The following is a 13,558-nucleotide window of genomic DNA, read 5'->3' as shown; positions in this document are numbered from 1 at the left end:
AACAGGAAGGATACTCCCTGTCAATCTTATCTGGTCTTTGAAGTTGCTGACACAAGAAAGGGCATTTTTTGAGTAAAGCAAAGCAGTTTGGTTGATTAGTTCAGGCTTTGGATCTTATTGGGGTTCAAATAATCTGAAAGGATTGTCAACTGACAAACAGCGGCAATCTTCACCCTGGGGCAGCAGCTAGAGAGTTCCATGGATCCCTCTAAAGAACCCCCCAAATCCCCATGGTAATTATAGAAAACAAAGGCAGGAGGAACTACAGAATTCCTCACTACTGGCTGGTGGATATTTTTGTAGTAATGAGTTTTGGAGTTAAGCCAATGTTATGCCCAAATATAAGTTTGTGTATAGATCATGTCCTGTTCACATATAGATCGTGATATTCTTGTTTTGACTTTCATAGGTCATAGTATTTTAAGTTATGACTCAGTGTCTAATTTAAGATTGTAAACATGTCACCATATTCAGACTTCCACCTTTCATGGAGTTTAAGTTTTTTATGGCTTTTCACTTATGTGATGGCTGAGATAGTGAAGATGGCATATGTCCTCCAACAAGATTCTCAGATTCAGGAACAACATAAACTTTTAGGAAAGTTATCCTCCCTCTATAAAACCTTACTCAAATGGATCCCCACAGCAATCCTTTCCTTACCCTACAAAGCTCCCAATTACACACAGTTTAGCACCTCCCAAATAATCTGTAATACCTCTATCCTTGAATCCCAACCCCTTCTTTTTTGAAATTGTTTTAATATTTAAATGGATCAGATAAAAATACCAATATCTTTAAATAAAGCATTCTACTCTGACCTGGGGGGGTGGGGGGCAGTTCTGGGTTTATTCACTTTTTTTCAAACTGTCCTAATCTTCTTGCTCCACATCTACCCTTCTATTCTGCATACTGTCATGTTCCTTTGTTTATGCCCATATTTTCCCACTTATCTTTTAGAATTTAGAATTCTTAGACTATATTTTAGGTGGCTACATGGCACAGTAGAGGAGGAAATGACAAACTAGTATCTGTGCCAAAAAAAATTAGGTCATGAGGACATGACTGAAATGACTGAAAAACAAGAACAAAGGTGGTTCTGTGACTAGAGAGCTAGGCTTGGAGTTACAAAGACCTGATTTCAAATCTGGCCTTAAATGTTTACTAGTGTGACCTTGGGTGAGTTACTTAACTCTGTTTGACTCAGTTTCCTCATCTGTAAAATGAATTGAAGAAGGAAATGGTTTATTCCGGTAACTTTTCCAAGAAAATGTCAAATTGGGTCACGAAGAAGACATGACTGAACAATAAGATTATATTTTATAGTTATCATATAAATGTTGTCATTACACATACAGACTGATAATTATCGACAAGAATTATGAAGAAACCATACTTATAATAATTCTATTATTTTTAAATTCTATTTTCTTGGACAGCTATGACTTTGCTACCTGTATCTGAAGCAGGTGATAATACTATCTGTCCTTGGCACAACTCCCAATTTATTATCCACACCTCACTAAAAAACTTTGAAAAACCACCTTTCACTTCACTCAAAAGCTTTTCTCCCTCTGTTAAGAACTGAAGTACCCAGGCTTGTGACACTGATTCCTAAAACAAATGTTCTCCCATTCTACCCTTTCAGGTAATTTTGAAATTTCATTTTCTAAATATGATCTGAACTTTAAATGGCTTATTTCCATTTTTTCTTCTTTGATCTTTCCATGTGAAGAAGGGAATTCCAGCACTGCTGAAATGAATGTCATTTCTATCCTCCTTAAAATAGTCTTAATATTATTTTCATAAGCGTGAGCTCCAAGTCTTCTGTTTTGAAATAACATTAAAACCCTCACAAGATTAAAGGAAAAAAAAAACAACTATTCAATAAAACACATCTTTCTAGTAATCAATTTTCTTTAGCTTCATTTACCAAAGATGTGTCTGTCCTACAGGTTGAAACAAAATCCTCACATACTTGCACCAAAAATATTTTATAGAACCTTTGACCTTGACCTACACAATCGATAAGTGCCTAGAATGTCCTTCCCCTCCCCTCTGTGTAGCCAAACATATTTCATCCTTCAAATACCATTTTTTCCTCCAGGGATTTTCTCTCAATTTTTATTTTGATTTCCTCTATTACTTATTGTCTGTATTATTCATTTTGGTCAATAAATCTTATTTGTCTTTAATTGTTTGCTTGAGTTAGGGTCAGAAGAAATCTGGGTTTAAAACTGTCAACAGGTAATCACAACTCCATGAAAGTGTGGTTTATTACAAGAGAAATGTATATACATATGGAACCCAAAGTCAGAGCAAAGAGTTCACAATCCAAACAGAAACTTGCATATTCATGACAGTACACCAAAGGAATGAGGAGAAATCAGGAATCTCCTCCTCAAGGGGAGTGTCATGATAATGGAGAAAGGTTCAACAAAGATGGGGAAAGGACAAAACGCTTCCTGCAGGAGAGGAGCAAGATGATGGCAAAAAGAGCTTTCTTTCCCCTTGGGAACTGCTAGACTATGGAAATATGATGTTCTTCTTATCTGCAAGAGTCCCATCTGCACAAGCAGTTTCTCAGCCTAGTGTAGACTGACTGGCTCCTGTTTGGACTCCCAGGGATAAACAGGGAGTCCAACTTGGGGAGCACACAACAAACTATATCTGCTGGAGGTGGGGAGGGCTTGTTCTTGACACATTCAGAACACAACAAACTATATCTGCTGGAGGTGGGGAGGGCTTGTTCTTGACACATTCAGAGCCTCCTTCATATTCCAGGTCCACAGTTTCTGGAGAAATACGGCAACTCAAAAAGATAAGCTCGAGGAACCCCTTACTATTCCGTAACAAACCCTATATCAAATCCTTGCTAGATATATGAGCTTAGGCAAGTTATTTAATTTCTCTGAGTTTTCTCACTTTCCTCATCTAATATATGAATGATAATACTTAGCATATCTTCCTTCTAGGGTTATTTTGAAGTAAACTTTCTGGAAACCTTAATGAGTTACATCAACAAGCTATCGTTATTGTTGCTGTTACTCTTTGCTTCTCCAATGAATGTATTCTCTTTCTGATGGTAGATTACTGCAAGGGATAAGGCAGTGAAACTCAGGTAAGTCTGGGTTGAAATTCTACTTGAGGTGCTGATTAGCTACGTGACTTTTTGAAAATTACTTAACTGATCAAGATCTTTATTCCTTTTTCTGTAAAATGAAGGTATTTGGCTCAAAGGCCTTTAAGATACCTCCCAAATCTAAATCTATGATCCCTATTCTTTCGTACTACCTCATAAGTCTTATAGCAGTGCTGGACTCCTAGAAGAGAACATATATTATATATTAGGATAGATAGAGATATATAATATCTAATATAGACTATATTCTATAGTCTATATACTAGAATATATTATACATATTCTACATATTAGATTATATCTATATCTATATAAATATGTGTGTGTATGTATATATGGATGTGTATATAGTTGGTTGTTATCCTTCATCCTTGAAGAGGACTACACTAGAGTCAAGTTTCAATGTGTCTGGCTGTGGCTGATCAGACCAATATGATCTTGGAATGCTCTACCACAGGTTGGGCACGAATAGTCCATGTGAGCATTTGGGTGGATACTCTAAATTTGGATATCTTGTGCTTCCTTTGAGCTGTTTCAATTCTGCTTTGCTCATAGAGCCCAGCACCTTCTCTGATGTGGGAACACCATGCTGAGCAGTCCTGTGCCAATGTCTCCCATGTCACAAAATCAATTCCAATGTTCTTGAGGAGACCTTGAGAGTGTCCTTGTATTATTTCTTCTGACCACCATGTGAACATTTGCCCCATGTGAGTTCTCAATAAAACAGTCTTTTTTGCAAGCGGACATTTTGCATTTGAACAATGTGGCCAGACCATTGAAGTTGAGCTCTCTGAAGCAGAATTTGAATGCTTGGCAGATTAGTTAGTATAAGGACTTCAGTGTCTGCTACCTTATTCTGCCAGGTGATCTTCACAGGCTTCCTAAGACAATTCAAATGGAAACAATTCAGTTTCCTGGCATAGAGCTGGTAGACTCTCCAGGTTTCACAGGCATACACAATGAGATCAGCACAATGGCTTTATAGACCTTCAGTTTGGTAATCAGTCTAATATCTCTTCTTTCCCATACTTGCATTCAGAGCCTCCCAAACACTGAGCTAGCTTCGGCAATTCATGTGTCAACCTCATTATCAATGTATACATCCCTGGAAAGTATACTACCAAGTAAGTGAACTTTTCCACAGCATTCAAAACCTCTCCTTTTGCTATAACCAATTGGCTCCACATATGGATGGTGTGATGGTGGCTGTGTTTTCTTGGTGTTAATTGTTAGGCCAAAATTAGCACAAGCAGCAGGGAATTAATCCATACTTTGTTGTGTCTCAGCTTCAGAGGCTGCGTTGAATGAACAATCATCTGCAAACAGAAAATCATGCATGTGTGTACATATGTATATACACACATATGAGAATTCATCCATATACACACATACATAAATACTTACACATATATATGGAGTTTAATATTTAAAGTAATTAATAATATGTATGGATTTGGTAGAATAACTGTTCGTAGAGTTTTATCAGATAACATTTGTCATCTATCGTAGAAAAAGATTTTTCATTCTATACTATATATTTTTTGCCATTTAAATATATTAAAATAAAGTTATGTTTTTCAGCATTGGAAATCATATCTTTAATAAAATAAGCAAGCTTCAATGCTTTAAAAACATTTATGTATTGCAATTAATCAATTTTCATTGGACTTCTTTGTATTTTTACAAAGATACATTTAAGCCAATTTGCTGAATGAGTCAGTAAAAAAAATCAGTAAATGTATATATGGACTTATAGAGATAACATGCAAAATACTGAGAAGCTGTTGGGGGACATGTGTGATCTATTTTGTTTATCAGACTTTTTCCTTTTACAGCTTAATGTGCTTTAAAACTTTGAATTATTATTAATATGGATTTGTTTGTTTGCTTATTTGTTTATTCAGTCTCAAATATACTCAACATCAGGCTGAATCATTTGGAAAACTGATGAATCTCAAAATTTCAATGGCATTCCCCAACTTCCTTTCCACTTAACTGTATTGCTATGGATAGAATCTATCTTGATAAGGAAATGAACTAGCTGTTAAATCAATAACATAACAGATTTGTATAACAATTCTGTGATCATGATTGACACTATAATAGCAGGCTTTTCTAAAGAATCTATACCATGAAATTGGCATTTATAACTTTTGCCAATTCAGACATGAAATAACTGAACTATCTCTAAAGCCTTAATAAAGAGCAACAAAAAATGATTGATTGATTGAGTAAATGAATATTTATCAAGCACTCACAATGTGCTAAGCGTTATGCTTAATTTTCAATGACATATTCTTTTCTGTCTAGGAGTTTATGTTTTAATGTAATAAAATGAGCAATCATAAGGCTTTCTTGGTAGTGTTTTGACAGAATTTTTCAATATTATTTTTAGTTTCATTGGGAACGGATTGTGAGTTACATATGGTTATCTGTCATGCTCCAAGACTTGACTGACTCCACTTATGAAAGATAGTCTTTCTGTAGCAAGAAGACTTTGAAATGAGTTTCAAACAAAATCAGGCAGTTGAAAAGAAGACTGCATCAGATCTGATATGCATCAGATAGGAGGAAGTGAGGGTATTTAAGAAGAGAGAGGAAGGGGATTGGGGAAAAAATAAAAAGGATACACACACATATATAGACAACGTAATCTGATAATAGAAAGGTAAAGACATGTTTGTCTATAAAATAAAAGGTGCCTGAGGATATGGATCATTTTCTTTGAGTTTTTATCCCAGTGTTTGTCACATCATTAATAAATATTTGTTGAGTATTAAATATGAGGTTGTCTCTACAATAGATTCCAAGGTCAATCACTCTAAGGATAATAATACCCTTGTGGAAATTCTAACTCAAAATAAGGAAGTAATCTTTGTGATGCAGTGAGTCTCTTGTTACTTGAATTTCAAATAAAAGCTGACTGATGATTTTTCCCATTCTACTGTAAATTAAACATAGGCATTATTCTTTCCAACTCTAAGATTCTTTTAAGATTCTGTGATGAGGTCTTCTGATAGAGAGTTCAATATATTATGAGGAAGTTTATTTCATTTTAGACATCCTTTTTTTTAAATCAAGTATAGATATTAAACAGGTAGAGCCAAGTTGGAAGAGTGAAAGCAGGGGCTTGCTTGAGCTCTCCCCCAAATCCCTCCAAACACCTGTAAAAATGACTCTAAACAAATTCTAGAGTTACAGAACCCACAATATGACAGAGTGAAACAAATCTCCAGGGTAAGACAACGTGGAAGATCTACAGGAAGGGTCTATCACACCATGCTGGGAGCCAAGCATAGCCCTGTATGGACCATGTTGGCAAGGACCAGGCCAGAGCAGACCTGGTGGAACAGGCCTCAAGGCAGTGAATCACTGACAGCTGTGGTAGTTTTCAGACTTCTCAACCCACAAACATCAAAGAGAGCTTTGCAAATCAGTGGGAAAACTCTGATGGACCTGGGTGAGAGAAGGGTGAGGTCCGGCCCCAGTCCCAGGAGAGGTGGCAGCAGCAGCAACAGTGGCAGCAGCAGCAGCAGCTGCTTCCAGAGCTCCAGGTGCACAGAGAGTAGTGTGATCAAGCAACTGATCAGAGCAAGAGTGCAAGGATCTCTTTACTGAGACTGAGTCAGGATTCTCTTGCCTTGTTCTGCTTAGACCTGGGTCACAGTCCTGGGTAGTGGGCCTGGGGTGAGGAGGAGCACTGGACTGGTGGAGCTTGTGGCAGCAGTGGAGAGGGTATCCTCCTGGCAGTTCCAAGGCAGAAAAGAGTGCTTGAGTTCACTCACAGACCAGAACACTGGCCAGGAGTGGACTGAACACCTTTCATTGGATCATACCACCTCAGAAGAACTGAAAATTTACAGGTGCCTACAAGTAGCTCAGAAAATAGCAGCACAAAACACCTGAAGCTTGGGACAGAGCACTCTCCACTCTGGAAGCAGAGTCACACCTTGACAAAGAGCTCAAAAGTCAAGTAATTCCTGGGAACATGAGGAAATAGTGTAAAAAATCAGACTATAGAATCCTACTTTGCTGACAAAGAAGATCAAAACATACAGCCAAAAGGAGACAACAAAGTCAAAGATCCTACATCCAAAGTCTCCAAGAAAAATATAAATTGGTCTCAGGCCATGGAAAAGCTCGAAAAATATTTGAAAAATCAAATAAGAGAAGTAGAGGAAAAACCGGGAAGAGAAATGATATTGATGCAAGCAAATCATGAAAAACAAGTCAACACCTTGCTCAAGGAGACCCCAAAAATACTGAAGAAAATAACACCTTAAAAAATAGACTAACCCACAATGGCAGAAGAGCTCCAGAAAGCCAAGGAGGAGAAGAATGCCTTAAGATGCAGGAGTGGCCAAATGGAAAAAGAGGTCCAAAAGCTCACTGAAGAAAATTATTCTTTAAAAATCAGAATGGAGAAAATGGAAGCTAATGACTTTATGAGAAATCAAGAAATTATAAAACAAAACCATAAGAATGAAAAAATAGAAGTCAATGTGAAATATCTCATTGGAAAAAGCCACTGACCTGGAAAATAGATCCAGGAGAGGTAGTTTAAAAGGTACTGGATTACCTGAAAGCCATGATCCAAAAAAGAGCCTAGACATCATCTTTCAAGAAATTATCAAGGAAAATTGCTCTGATATTCTAGAGCCAGAGGGTAAAATAGAAATGGAAAGAATTCACTGAATACCTCTTGAAAAAGATGCCAAAAGGAAAACTCCTAGGAATATTATAGTCAAATTCCAGAGTTCCCAGGTCAAATGAAAACTATTGCCAGCAGCAAGAAGAAACAATTTGGCTATTGTGGAAACTCAGTCTGGACAACATAAAATCTAGCAGTTTTGACATTAAGGGATTGAAGGGCTTGGAATATGATATTCCAAACATCGAAGAAACTAGGATTGAAACCAAGAATCACCTACCTAGCAAAACTGAGTAAAATATGGACTTTCAATGAAATAGAGAGCTTTCAAGCACTCTTGATGAAAAGACCAGAACTGAATAGAAAATTTGACTGTCAAATACAAGAATCAAAAGAAGCATAAAAAGGTAAACAGGAAAGAGAACTCATAAGGGACTTATTAAAGTTGAACTGTTTACATTCCTACATGGAAAGATGATATTTGTAACTCAAGAAATCTTTCTCAGCATTAGGGTAGTTGAAGGTAATATACATATATATAGACAGAGGGCACAGGGTTAGTTGAATATGAAGGGATGATATCTAAAAAAATAAAATTAAGGGGTTAGAAAGGAATATATTGGGAGAAGGAGAAAGGGAGACATAGAATGGGGTAAATTATCTCCCATAAAAGAGGCAAGAAAAAGCTGTTATAATGGAAGGTAAGAGGGGGTAGGTGAAAGGGAATGAGTGAACCTTGGTCTCATCAGATTTAGTTTAAGGAGGGAACTACATACACATTCAATTGAGTATCCTACCCTACAGGAAAGTAGTGGGGAAGGTTATAAGAGTGGGGAAATGATAGAAGGGAGAGCAGATGGGGGAGGAGGTAGTCAAAATCAAACACTTTTGAAAAGGGTCAGGGTCAAAGGAGAAAATTGAATAAAGGAGGACAGGATAGGATGGAGGGAAATATAGTTACTATTTCACAACATGACTACTTATGGAAGTGTTTTGCATAATGATACATGTATAACCTATATTGAATTGCTTGCCTTCTCAAGGAGGGTAAGTGGGGAGGGAAGAAGGGAGAGTATTTGCAACTCAAAGCTCTAAAAACAAATGTTAAAAATAATTTTTACGTGCAACTGGGAAATAAGATATACAGGCAATGGGGTATAGAAATCTTTCTTGCCCTACAAGAAAGTAAAGGGGAAGGGGATAAGGGGGGTGGGGTAATAGAAGTGAGGGCAGACTGGGGATAGGGGTAATCAGAATGTATGCTATCTTGGGGTGGGGATAGGAGAGAGATGGGGAGAAAACTTGTAACTCAAAATCTTGTGGAAATGAATATTGAAAACTAAAAATAAATTATTTTTTTAAAAAAGTCAACTACATTTTGAGCCAAAATGTATATTATAGTTTTTACTCCCTTAGCCTCAGTTTCATCTTCCCTTTAATGCAGTGTTCTCTATCTTCATCATCTCATCTTCCTCACACTGGCCTTTCAAAACATTTGTGCACCATTATCATGATTCTACTAAATTATCCCTTCTCCAGGCTAAACATCTGTCTACACTCTTCATCACATGTGTTGTTGTAAGATCCCTCACCACTTTGTTGGCCATCCTCTGGATAAAGTCAAACTTGTCATTATTAATAAGTACAGTCCTGAATCATGTATAAAACTCCAATGTATTCATTTATATTTTAGATTTCATCAGACTTGTCATTTTTTAAATACTTGTGGGAGCTCATTTATTTTTATTAAGTAAATTCATTTCAACCTTGTTTCATATATACAAATAATCTCAATAAATTGAAATTCTAGATAAATGCCTTATATTTCCTTATCTACCCTTGCAAGTGATTAAAAATAAGATATTAGCAAGAAAAACAATCCCAGTTTCTCTTCCCACGTCTTTCTCTGTATTTTCCAGAAAACATATGGGAATTCCAACATTAACTTTCAAGAGTCATCATCCCCATTAGATGGTAAGCTCCTTGGGGGCAGGGACTATCTTTTAACTCTTTTTGTACATCTAGAATTATTATAAGTGCTGGAATACAATAGGCATTTAATAAATGCTTACTGACTGATACCTTATTTAATTCCAGGGAATCACTTGAGTGGCATTCAAATTTCAATCTAAACTGAGGGAGACAGTACAATGAAGAGAAGCTGGGCCCTTGAGCCCCTTTAAATTGTATAGTGTAAGAGAATGAATATTTTGCTTCATCAACCTTACTCTAAGTTGCTTTTGAAACATGATTCTCACCAGACTCATATTTTTTTTTAATAATGGTCTACATAGGCAAGAATTCCACAACATTAAACGGTATGATTGACATGTCCAAATGGAAATATTCAAATTGTCAGATCTCTTTAAATTTTACCATAACTTCTTATTTTATAATATTCCAAATGACCCAAGGTAATAAGATGAAAGGGACAGTTATCATTCATAATATCACTGGATTCCTATTACATAGCAATTAGGTTTTTTTTTGGGGGGGGATATATTCCTTAATTTTCAGATTCCCTAAGGAAACTTTTTTTCTTTAATGCTGTATTTATTATTTGTAACTCCTAAAAATCATTCTCTATAGTCTTAAGGCCTCTCCTTTGTAAAAAAGCATAGGCAAAATTAAACTGTAAATTGTTCGCATGAAACAGAATTAATCCTAGAAATCACCGATCTATATAAATATGTTAGAAATGCATTAAACAAATTCATTTTAACAGCCTTGGGTTTTACACAGAATTTTAAATAAGTTTTGAGAATCGAAAGATCTGTGCTTAATTAAATATAATTTAAGTCAATAGAGTAAAAACTCATACATTTACAAACATAGGCATTTTGATAAATATCATTTATTTGAATGAAAGACATTGGCGCAGTGAGAAGAGTACTGGACTTAGAGTCAAAAAACCTCAGTTAAAATGCTAGTTCTAGCATTTATTACCTGTGTGACCCTGGAGAATTCATTTCACCTTTCTGAAACTCAGTGTCCTCAATTCTAACATAAGGATAATAATACCCATAATACCTATCTCAGGGAAGCTAGCTGGCACAGTAGGTTCAAATCTGGCCTTAGACTCTTACTAGCTCTGTGACCCAAACAAGAAACTTAACACTGTTTGCCTCAGTTCCCTCATTTATAAAATGAGCTAGAGAAAGAAATGGCAAACCACTCCAGTATTTTTGCCAAGAAAACCCCAATTGGGGTCAAGAAGAATTGGTACAATATTTATCTCACATTGTTGTTGAAAGCATCTAAAGAGATAATAGATGTAAAGTGCATTGCTAATCTTAAAGAGCTTGATAAATGTCCACTGCCGTTACCATCCTTATCTCATTTGAAGAACCATTTATATTTTCTGGTTGTGAGAAAAAAAAAAAACAAAAAACTAAGGTCTTGGGCCTGAGCAATCATCTTGGAGAGCCAAGATGTTAAGGTCTAATTTGGACAGAGACCACTTATAAACTGAAAAGCTAGGGCAGAGTCATACCCAAGATTCTTGCTGTTTCTCATGATTTAGAGCTGAGATGGTTCCAATGACTTTAACAAGCTGATATTTCAGGTCTTTCAGAATGAGTCGATGGTTGAATGACTGAAAAGGTGATTCCCAAAGATTTAGTGACTTTATAATTTTAATTTCCTGCTATTATGCCAAAGTGAAGGAAAGCAAGGACTGGCAAGACCCTACCAGATGAAGTCATCTCAGTTAAGCTCTGGGAAAATAAGCCACCTCTTTATTAATATTGAATCTCCAGATTTTAAAGTTAGGACTTGAGAAAGAAGGAAGGAAATAAGCATTTATAAAGTGCCTGCTGTGCACCAGCTCCTATGAAAAGCACTTCATAAATATTATATTGCAACAACCTTGGAAGGAAGGTATTATTGTTATTCCCATTTTACAGTTGAAGAAACTGTGGTAGAAAGAAGTGAAGTGACCTTATGCAGGGTCATACAGCTAGGAAGGAAGAATCTGAGATCAGATTTGAACTCCTGTCTTCCTGACTTAAAGCCCATTGCTTTATCCCCTGTTTCATCTAGCTTCTATCATGCTGTGTTTTTGCTTCCAGGTCCTCAGACATATATGCTTCCAATTCAGGAGGTACCCAAAGAAGTTCTTTTGTCCAATTTGTTGAAGATATCTTGAGCAACTACCCATCAATGTTTGTCACCAATTAATAATTAGGTATATTGAGTATATATTCAACAGTATATTTCATGTTCAAAGTAAATCCCGAGCAAGAACGACCAGACAGCATGCAGGGAGTCAAGTCTGATAGCCCAAGCTGCAGGTCTGACCATAGTCATTATCTATGTGATAGAAACCTATGACCATTTTACAAATTTGCATGAAGATCTGCTGGTAAGAATGTTCTGGAAGCCAGTACTGGTCACTTATGCTCAAAGATTCCTTAGAGATGCAACAGTGTTTTGCCCATTGTTTATATTTATTCATTTTGACTATAGTTTGTCCCACCAAGGAAAGCCTATAACTCTCCAAGCTAGTAATTGACTATGCTGAGTGAGATATTTGTTGACAAAAGGAAGATATGTTAGACAGATTACAATATAGTTAAATGAAATCAGAATTTCTTGAAAGACTTGAACAAAGTAGAAACCATTACTACATCTAAGTCAACTCAAAATGTGGTTTTGTAGTCAATTAATCAGGAGTCTATGCTTGACCATTTGTGGCTTAACACATATTTACAATCACTTGGATGAAGACAAAGATCACATGTTTATCAAATTTATAACCAGAATAGCTGGTATGAATAGCCACCACATTAGATGACAGAGTCAGGATCAAGACAAAATTTGAACAGGTGAAGAATGTGATGTAGTCCAGTGGAAAGGGTGCTATATTTGGGTTTGAATTCTGACCATACTACTAACTACCTGTATGCCTTTGAGCAAATCACTTAATTTTCCTGGGCCTCTTTCTTCACCTATAAAATGAAAGCATTGTCCTAGATGGTTTCTAAATCCTTTTTCTAGTTCTATGACTAAAATCAATGAAGAAATTTCATATGAATAAGTCCTTTACATGACTTCAAAAATAAACTTAACAACAATGACTTTGTCAAAATATGTCTAGAAAATGATCCACACAAGACATATGAAAATGAACCAAAAGAAAACAAATAAATATCCCTTTGTTTTAGTGGACTTCAAGCTCTATGTGATTTATCTGTGCTACACCATAGCCAATAAAACTAATGCAAATTTAAGCCACACTAAGGCATAATGCTTTGAATGAAGGAGGAAATTGTTCTGGCTGTATTCCATCCTATTCCAGCCAATTATAAGTTATTTTATGCACTGCTTGCCACGTTTTAGGAAGGACATTGACAAGATGAAATGTGCCTAGATAAGGTGACCAATAACAGAGGTTTATGAGGAGGATAACTTCAAGGAATTGAATATTTAGTTTGGAGAAAAAAAGAAAATCTAGGAGAATCATTAAATTACATGAAAACTAGCTTCATATGTTTGAAGGGTTGGCATATGAGAGAGGGATTATACTTCCTCTCCTAGGCCCTTGAGAATAGAATTGAAGAGGACTGGAAATGGAAAAAAAAAAAAAAAAAGGATAACAAAACTCCATAGAGAGCTATGCAAAAGTAAAATGTGCTTCCTCTGGAAAATAATGAATTTCACCATCCATGTGACAGCAAATGTTTAACACCTGGCTCTCTGGATAAAATATATATATTACCAGCATGCTTTTAAGTTTAATCTGCATTAACCTTTTTTTTCCATCACTT

This window comes from Trichosurus vulpecula, chromosome 1, assembly GCF_011100635.1.
Source record: "Trichosurus vulpecula isolate mTriVul1 chromosome 1, mTriVul1.pri, whole genome shotgun sequence".
In the NCBI taxonomy this organism is placed as follows: domain Eukaryota; kingdom Metazoa; phylum Chordata; class Mammalia; order Diprotodontia; family Phalangeridae; genus Trichosurus; species Trichosurus vulpecula.
Note: the sequence above shows the minus strand (reverse complement) of the source record.